The sequence below is a fragment of the Mesoplodon densirostris genome, chromosome 7 (assembly GCF_025265405.1).
Source record: "Mesoplodon densirostris isolate mMesDen1 chromosome 7, mMesDen1 primary haplotype, whole genome shotgun sequence".
Taxonomy (NCBI): domain Eukaryota; kingdom Metazoa; phylum Chordata; class Mammalia; order Artiodactyla; family Ziphiidae; genus Mesoplodon; species Mesoplodon densirostris.
The window spans coordinates 67,303,275-67,311,728 of NC_082667.1; the positions used below are offsets into that span (position 1 = coordinate 67,303,275).

The following is an 8,454-nucleotide window of genomic DNA, read 5'->3' on the forward strand; positions in this document are numbered from 1 at the left end:
AGAGCAACTGGAACATTCATATGTTGGCAGATTGTTAATGGTACAACACTTTGGAAAAATAATCGCCTGCTTCCTTTCTAAAAAAAAAATTTCTTTTTAGCTTCTTCATATTTTTCCTTGAGGTATAATTGACATATAACATTATATTAGTTTCTAGTGTACAATATAAAGACTTGGTATTTGTGTATATTGCTAAATGATCACCACAATAAGTCTAGTTAACATATGTCACCATAGTTACAAATCTTTTTTTCTTGTGATAAGAACTTTTAAGATGTACTCTCTTAGCAACTTTCAAGTAAACAATACAGTATTATTAACTATGGTCACCATGCTGCATATTACATTCCCAGGACTTAGTTATTTTATAACTGGAAGTTTGTACTTTTTGCCCAACCCAAACCCCTCCCCCCACCGATCTGTTCTCTGTATCTATGAGTTTAGTTTTTTGTTTTGTTTTGTTTTTAGACTCCACATATATGTGAGATCATACAGAATTTGTCTTTCTCTGACTTATTTCACTTAGCATAATGCCCTCAAGGTCCATTCATGTTGTCACAAATGGCAAGATTTCCTTCTTTTTATGGATAAATAATATTTCATTGTATATATACATAGGTACACATACTACATTTTCTTTATCCATTCATTCATTGGTGGACACTTAGGTTGCTTCCATGTCTTGGCTATTGTAAATAATGCTATAATGAACATGGGGATGCAGATATATTTTTGAGTTAATGTTTTAATTTCCTTAGGATAAATACCCAGAAGTGGAATAGCCTGTTTTTTATACAGTTTAGCATACACCTACCTTATGAGCCAACTATTCTACTTCTAGGTAGTCAGCCAAGAAAAATGAAACCATGTGTCCACAAAAAGACTTGTGCAAAAATATTTACAGCAGCTTTTCTTTATAGCCCAAACTGGAACAAACCAAAATCATCAACAGACAGATGCATGAACTGTACTATAAAAAATATGGAATGCTACTCAGAAATTTTTTAAAAACATATTACTGATACACTCAAGAATGTATGTCTCAAAAATATATTAAGTATAACAAGTCAGACACAAAACAGTACATACTGTATGATCTCATGTAAGATGTCTGAGAACTTGCAAAACTAAACTATAGTGATAAATATTAGAAAATTGTTGGGACTTCCCTGGTGGTCCAGTGGCTAAGACTCCATGCCCCTAATTCAGGGAGCCTGGGTTTGACCCCTGGTCAGGGAACTAGATTCCACATGCTGCAACTAAGTGTTGGCATGCCGCAACTAAAAGATCCCACGTGCCTCAACGAAGATCCCACACACAGCAACGAAGATCCCACGTGCCACAACTAAGACCCATTGCAGCCAAATAAAAATAAATAAATATAATTTAAAAAAAGAATATTTTTATCTCTGGGGTGGCATAGGAAGTTGTCCGGAAAGGAGAAAGAAGAAACTTTCTAGTGTGACGGAATTGTTTTCTATCTTGTTTGGTGTTTTGTTGTCTTGGTGTATAAATTTGTCAGAATCATCAAACTGTACCCATAATACATTTTACAGTAAGTAAATTATATCTCAAAACAGATGTGAGTTACTAATTTGAAAAGATACATGCACCCCAATGTTCACTGCAGCACTATTTACAATACCCAAGACATGGAAACAACCTAAATGTCCACTGACAGATGAATGGATAAAGAAAATGTGGTACATATATACAATGGAATATTACTCAGTCATAAAAAATGAAATAGCGTCATTTGCAGCAACATCAAAGGACCTAGAGATTATCATACTAAATGAAGTAAGTCACGAAGAGAAAGACAAATACCATATGATATCACTTATATGTGGAATTGAAAATATGATACAAATGAACTTATTTACAAAACAGAAACAGACTGACAGACATAGAGAACACACTTGTGGTTGTGAAGGAGGGGGTGTTAGGGAGGATGGACTGGGAGTTTGGGGTTAGTAGATGCCAACTATTACATTTAGAATGAATAAACATCAAGGTCCTCTGGTATAGCACAGGGAACTATATTCAATATCTTGTAATAAATCATAATGGAAAAGAAAAAAAAAGATATGAGTTAGAAACAGAAAAACATAGAACTAATAAATACATCCAAAAGTTAATTATTTGAAAAAAGAGCATAATAAAAGAACCCATTAGCTAATATAATTGTGGAAAAAAAGGCAGGGGTGGGGGGTGTACCATATATATAAAATTAGAAATAACAAGGAGGAAATAACCATCAAAACTGCACACTTTTTAAAAAAATGACAAGAATGGGGCTTCCCTGGTGGCACAGTGGTTGAGAGTCCACCTGTCGATGCAGGGGACGCAGGTTCGTGCTCCGGTCTGGAGGATCCCACATGCCGCGGAGCGGCTGGGCCCGTGAGCCATGGCCACTGGGCCTGCGCGTCTGGAGCCTGTGCTCCGCAACGGGAGAGGCCACAGCGGTGGGAGGCCCGCATACTGCAAAAAAAAAAAAAAAAAAAAGACAAGAATCTACTTTATATAACTCTTTGCAAATAAATTTGGAAAAGTAGATGAAGCGGATAATTTTCTAGACAAACACAACTTGTCAAAATCAACCCCAGTGGAGACAGAAAGTCTAAACATATAAAATACCACAGAAGAAATAGAGAAAGTATAAAAAGAGCTTTCCCACAAAAATGTACCCGGTCCAGATTGTTTCTCAGGGAAATTCTATTTCTAAGTTATTTTATGAAGTGAGTACAACTTCAATCTCGATCTGCAAAGATTGTATCAACAAAATGAAACTATAGACCAATATCACTTCTAAATATCAATAAAAATATTAAATAATTAATAGATTCCAACAGCACATCAAAATACTCATCATGACCAAGTAGAGTGGATTCAACATTCTAAAATCCATTTGTATTATCCATCATATTACAAGAGCTAAGAATTATATAAGTACATATCTAGAAAACCCAAAGGAACCCATAGAAAATGACTACAAACAAAAAAATTTAGTGAAATAGGTTATAAAATCAATCTACAAAAATCAAGTTTTCATGTATATAAACAAAAATCCGTTTATATTGGAAAAGAAAACCCCCTTTGTGAAAGCCAAATAAAATTAAATGTGACGGCATAAATTTAACAAGAAATGCCCAAAACCTCTATGAAGAAAAACTATAAAACAATTTAAAAATATACAAAAATAACCTTGCATGAACAGAAAGATATACCATATTCTTGGATAAGAAGACTCAATATCAAAGACTTCAGGTCTCCCTAAGCTAATTCATAAAATTTAATTTAATATAACTCATAAATTTAATATAATCCAATAAAAATATGACTAAATTTGTTTCTGGAGCTAGATAAGTTTATTATAAAATTCATTTGGAAGAACAGATAAGCAAGAATAGCCAAGAGGGGAAAATCCTGAAAAAAAAATTTTTTTAAAACAGCTGGAATAAACAAAAGAGAAGTAAGAAAGGGATAGCCTCATCAGACTTTAAAACATATTACAATGTTGCTAACTAAAAGAGTGTGGTGGTGTTACATGCATAGACCAATAAAACAAAATAGGAAATCCAGAAATAGATCTAATTGTATTTGGAAATTTAGTATACCATGAAGGCAGAATCTCCAATTAGTGGGGGAAATGATGTTCTTTTTAATCAAAGTTATGGGCTAACTAAATAGCCACATGTAAAAGATAAAATTGTATTCATTCCCCACATCGTATACCAAGATAAATTCCAAGTGGATGAGAAAGTTAAATGTATTAAATGAATCAATACAAGTATAGAAAAAACAAGTCTGAATTATTCTATAATCCAGGTGTGAAGGGGAACTTTCCTACCTCTGACTCAGTATCTAGGAGCCATAAAGGAAAAGATTAATGAATTTTATTACATGAAAATAAGAAAAAAAATTGCTTACTTACATAGTAAAAAAACACCATAAGGAAAGGAAAGAGACAAATAACAAACTGGGGGGAAATTTTCAACTTTTATCATAGATAAAGAGTTAATATTTCCAATATATAGAGAATTTTAAAAAGAATGAGAGACCAATAATCCTATAGGGAAAAAATAAGACTGGAGATATGCACAGACAAATCACAGAAAACTAAGTACAAATGCCTCCTATTTATATGAAAAGATCTTGATTGTGCACATAATAAAAGGCAAGCTTAAAGTATACTAATATACCATTTTTCACCTATCAGAGTGGCAAAAATCCAAAAGATTGATAAATTCTCTTTTGTTCCAGCTTTGAGAAAATAGGCACTCCCATCATTGCTGAAAGGAATGCAAAAAGGTACAAACACTATGAAGGGGAATTAGCAATATCTAGCAAAATAACACAGGCACTCTGACCCAGGAAGCCTATTTGTAGGAATCTCTCCTAAAGAAACACTGACAGAAACACAAAAACATGACCACATTTTTTTTGTAATAGCAAAAACCCAAATGTCCATTAATAGGGGCCTAGTAGAATAAACTATAACACATTCAGATAGTGAAGTACCATGCAACTATAGAAAGGAATGTGGAATATCTATACATTGTTATGCCATGATCTCCAGAATGTAATGCTAAGTGGGGAAAAAAAAAAGGTGGACTAAAGTGTATATAATAAGCTACCATCTATCTAAGAGAGTATATATGTATTCATGTGTGGTTTTGCTTATGTAAAAAATTATGGAAGGATAAACCATAAAGTAAATAAAATTGTTGTCTAAAGGGAAAGGAGAAAAAAGAGAGGTGAGTTTGGGATAGAAGCTGGACTTCTCTGAATAATACCTTGTTTTTTAGATTCAACTTTAGAACCATGAAAATGTTAAATCAGAATGAAAAGGGCAATTCCTAAAATCAAGGGCAAAATAAAATAAAGGACCCTAATTGCACATTGAGTTGATAGCTTAATTATGCTGAGGTGTGTTATTTTAAATGGTTTGAAAATACAGTAATTTAACTATATGTCTCTAGTAGGATATACCTAAGAACTGCAATAATAATAATATTTTCTCTAACTATATATTTGATATTGATTTTATATGAATATGTGTGTGTTAAAAATGTGTAAAGCAAATAAGCAATAATGCTATTGTCATTAAGAACCAAGATTCTTAGCATAAAAGGAAAAGATTCAAAATAAAATCACAGAAGTTAAGCAAAGCCCTGTAATCCTAAAGTTTAATTGAAAATATCAGTATAAACTTACAGCATATTTTCTCTTTAAGAAGTATTTTCATTTCCAAGGTTGGAAGTCTTTTCTTTCCAAAAAGCAAGGAATCTGTCAACGACAGCCGAAGTCATGGTTGTGTCAGAACTTAGGAAGCAACTCGGGAAAGAAGATCCTACTCACTGACCAGAAACGGCAAAACCTTAGCATCCAAGAAAACAATAACTGCAATGGTTGAAACACATGGAGTATGTTTAAATTCATGAGCCCCTATAAAACAAAAAGCCTCATTGGTCACCACTGGAGGATATAAGGAAACCAACCCACTAATTCTGAACACTGGTAAGTGTAGGGGAAGAATCAAGCATTTAACCTGTTTTTTCCTGATTAAACTATATCATAAGTTAACCACATAGTTCTTTATAGAAATAGCTCATGTAATAAATGAGGAAAAATGGTAGAGTTAGAATGCCACCATTTCACAAACCCCCAAATGAAATCATGGTTCTGGGTAATGATTATCAATGGCTGTTATATCACAAAGGAGACAACCAGTCATTAAGTGCTGGCTGGTGGAAGCACACAACAATGTAGCCTTGAAAATAAACAAATAAATCTGAATCAGACCAAGTCAGTAGATCTAGCTGCCATTTTATAGGAAATATAAGGGACACAGGAGCAAGGTAGGTGACACCACAGTGGTGCAGTCCTGTCTGGAAAGTAGAAAATGACCTAGTCTCTTCAATAAACTAATTGCAAGGGAATGAAAAGAGGGCAGGGAAATCTATAAATTGAAGAGACCAAAAGAAATATCAACCATTTGCAATGTGTGAACCTTATTTAGATAATTCAACTGGAAAAAAAAATAGGAGACAATTGTGGAAATTTGAGCACTAACTGGATATTTGATGATACTAAGAATTTTCTAATTTTTTCCTTGTAATAATGATACTAAGATTGTTCTTTTTAAAACTTCTTATCTTTTAGAAAGACACACATAAATATTTACAGGTGAAATGAAATGATTTGGGGGATGTGTTTTAAGTACTCTGGCAGAGAGAGTATAAATGAAACTAAAGTGGCCATGAGTTTATTTTGTGGCTGGGTGATAGGTATCCAAGGGTTCCTTGTAGTATTATGTCCAATTTTGTAAATTTTTGAATTTGTAATAAAGACTTTTTATCGCAAGAAGTTCATAGAGTGGGTAATCATTATATCTCAGTGAAGGTAGGTCATTTGAAAGGAGAGAACAGAGCAGGAAAATCCATTAACTGCACGTAACTCATCCAAAATGTATCTCTTTTTCTTTTCTCTCTTTTTTTTTTTTTCTCATTTTAGGCAGCCTCACTTTTGCTGAGACTGGATTACCTGTGAAACAAATGCTCCACTCAAGTGTGGCATGCCAACAAAACTCTCCATCTAGAGAGGCTGCCAAGCCTTAACACAGGACACTGGCAGCCCAGGCCTCCTTAGGCTAAAACAGCCTTTCTTAAAAGCTGGTCTAAGGCATTCTGCCAACCCACAATCAGGTGGTGGGTACCCTGCTGGCATGTCTAATAACATACCTCAGATACTCAGGTAGCTCAGTCACCTCTTCTGCAAAGAATTCCCCTCTGACCTGCCTTGTCTGTGGCGATCTCTCCTTCTCTAGGTTTTAATAGTTACTTTTTCACCAGAAAGTCCCTGCCTGTACTGCCTACATTGCCTCTGTTTCTTCAGGCTTGTTTCTTTCAAACCACACACACACACACACACACACACACACACGGTAGTGTCTTATAAGAATAGGCACCAGTTCTCACTTAGCAGCACATAGACTAAAATTGGAACAATACAGACAGGATTAGCACAACCCCTGTGCAAAGATGACATGCAAATTCGTGAAGCATTCCATATTTTTTAAAAGAACAGGCACCACATACATATCACCTGCTGTGTCAGGCACTGCTCAGCCCTTTGCACTCAAACCTCACAATGACCCTGAGTAGAGATGTTATTATCCCATTTTATAGATGAGGAAATGGAGGCAGAAACTGTAAGTAACTTAACCAAAGCCACACAGTTTGTAAAGGGCAGAGCTGGGACTTAAATCCAGGTCTATCTGCTTGCAAATCATGTTTATTTAACCACTGTGTTGAACTGCCTTCTTTAGCAGCAAAGTGGCTACTCAATCAGTGATCGCGGGAGATACATGAATCTAGCTGAGGAATTCAGGCATGCTGCCCCTTGTCTCTCCTTCCACATCTTCATTAAGTCCCAATGCCAGGCATCCTCTCTGCTCCGTGTAATGGAGGGGCAGAAGAATGCATTCCCCTGGGCCTGGAGGAAATATAAACACATCTGGAAGGAGGCCACTGCTGAGCAAACCAAACTCCCCTCAGAGTGTGGACAGGAGCGGGTGTCTATAAATAATCATAAGAGTGTGAAGAGATTCTCTCCCCTAGGGCTCCCTTTGCGAAAGGTTGGTGGTAATTGATGAGGCTACAGGGACATGCCAGTCCTTCTGCTCTTAGAACCAGGTGTGGTTATTTACAAAAATGTCACTTTCCCATCCCTTCCTCCCCATCTCTGCCAGAGGCTTGGAGACCAACAAATATCAATTTACTGCTGCCCCGGGGCACACAGCAATGAGCCACCTGTACACCCCACTGCCTACAGACAAGACTTAGGCTCCTGCTCTGGCTGAGAGTTGCTTCCTCTTTGGAAATTTGGAAAGAGAGAGAGAATCACAGATTTCCTCCTTTCCAGGCAGAGAGAGGTCACCTGATCTCCCTCGAACCATATCACAAACCACCAAGTCAATAAAATCTGGAGTTCCCACATTGCCCAGCTCATAGTGGGGAAATAAATAGACCGCTGGACCAGAAGTCAGAAGTGTGGATACTGACCCCAGATGGGCCATCTGTTAGCAATCAGTGTCTGAGTTCCAGCTCCTACATCGGTAAAATGGAGGTGAGTCTTCTGTTACATGCCACATACAAAGGTTTTTGAAAAGAATAAATTAAGCAATGCTGTGAAATAATTTGTACTGTGAGAGATCATCATCAGTATAATCATTATCACAGTGCAGTCCTGTGAGCCACCATTAAGAGTGCCCAAGATAGGGCTTCCCTGGTGGCGCAGTGGTTGAGAGCCCACCTGCCTATGCAGGGGACACGGGTTCGTGCCCCGGTCCGGGAAGATCCCACATGCCGCGGAGCGGCTGGGCCCGTGAGCCATGGCCGCTGAGCCTGCGCGTCCGGAGCCTGTGCTCCGCAACGGGAGAGGCCGCAACAG

The 8,454-nt window shown here is 36.7% G+C and overlaps 1 non-coding gene across 1 annotated transcript; it reads left to right on the forward strand.

Annotated features, from left to right (window-relative positions):
• The first annotated feature begins 6,972 nt into the window (after positions 1 to 6,972).
• On the forward strand, positions 6,973 to 7,078 carry LOC132494557 (U6 spliceosomal RNA). The gene has a single exon (XR_009533133.1). It is a non-coding gene; the product is annotated as a U6 spliceosomal RNA (small nuclear RNA).
• The last annotated feature ends 1,376 nt before the right edge of the window (positions 7,079 to 8,454 follow it).